Consider the following 1,423-nt stretch of genomic DNA (forward strand, 5'->3'; position numbering starts at 1 on the left):
GAACTCGCGACATGGCAGCTAGCTTTCGCTTTCTGGCCGCTGCTAAGTGCTAAAACAGAAAGGAAAAATGTCCGGAGCAAACGCACTTGCGGTACAACGCTGAGGATGGTCGTAACGTTACAAGCACGGTCGGCACCTACAACGAAAAGGAGGGCTGCAACGGCGCCAACACATGAGGGAGCGCCTGCATGGTTGCCGACTCCTCAGGTGGTGGCGCAAATGTCGGCGCACTGGTGGCGCCGCCCGACGATTGTAGGTTCCCTGGCTGCGTTCCAATACTCCCAAGTAGACGGCTACTTAGACGTCTAGCCGGACAGCCGCCATCTTGGGACGCGTTCCACTTCTCGGCGAAGCAGTCTCATAAGACTGCTTCGCCGAAGTCCACGTCGATGCAGGCTAACTTGCTGTCTAAAGATGGCGGAGCTGATATACGCGGATGAGCGAGTCGTGCTCTTGCGGGCGTCGGACTGTACACGGAGTATAGGAAAGGAAAAATGTGAGTCATTCCATAATGTTATTTGGTACGCAAACTAGTGGCTAATTAATCTTCGTGGACGTGCGATTCCTAGCAGTGAATCACGCAGGAGAAAATCGTGCAGTTGAGAGCTTTGCTACAGCAGCGGACGCTGTAGGTCTGTTTACGTGATCCGGACGATGCCGGATCTTAATTAGTACTTGATTTTAGAGAATACTCGTCGCTGTCGTTGGTTTCCTCGACGGGCGTTAAGACGGCTGGCGTGACGGTTAACAAATGTGTTCTTCTGTTGCTGTATTAGTTGCATCAACTCTTTCGCGTGCATTCTTTTTTATCTCTACACTCTCAGAACAAATACACCGGCATGTTGCGAATTGATTTTAGTCGTTGCAGGATTAAAGATCGCTGCTGTATTTAGGTCTCTCGCTGTCTCCGAGTGCCACGTAGGGCAGACAGCGGGTTTAATGTCACGTATGTGTTTTCCTGTTGCAGTGTATATTAGCCGTATCGTATTTCGCGCATATTAATTACAGTCTTTCGTATTCTTATGTTTACAGGACCGTCTGGACGAGCACGTTCGAGGAGCATGTACAGTTGAGCATCAATAATAAAAGAATAATCGCATATCTCTTTAGCGTCGTCTTCGGAGAGCGGTCCCGTCTGCTACAAGTAGACTGACCGATAGGCACATCCACCAGTCCGGTTTACGCGCAAATTCATTCCAGAAGAAATGTGTAAACTTGTTGAAAACACGTTTTTAATTATCTTTATTGCTCAGTTTGTGAAAAATAGTAGTACAACTGTTCATAAGCTTTAGTTACATTATTATGCCGCGAGGCGGCGTGAGCACTAGACAAGTTCCAATACATGGACATGTAGACTGCTTCCTAGACGTCACACTAGACGTCTTGTTAGACGTCTAGAGTATTGGAACGCAGCCCCTATAGT

At 48.3% G+C, this 1,423-nt stretch overlaps 1 long non-coding RNA gene across 1 annotated transcript; it reads left to right on the top strand.

Moving 5' to 3' along the window:
* The first annotated feature begins 389 nt into the window (after window positions 1–389).
* LOC144100645 (uncharacterized) lies at window positions 390–1,101 on the top strand. Its single transcript, XR_013307776.1, has 2 exons — window positions 390–496; window positions 1,033–1,101. It is a non-coding gene; the product is annotated as an uncharacterized LOC144100645 (long non-coding RNA).
* The last annotated feature ends 322 nt before the right edge of the window (window positions 1,102–1,423 follow it).

Source organism: Amblyomma americanum, chromosome 8, assembly GCF_052857255.1.
Source record: "Amblyomma americanum isolate KBUSLIRL-KWMA chromosome 8, ASM5285725v1, whole genome shotgun sequence".
In the NCBI taxonomy this organism is placed as follows: domain Eukaryota; kingdom Metazoa; phylum Arthropoda; class Arachnida; order Ixodida; family Ixodidae; genus Amblyomma; species Amblyomma americanum.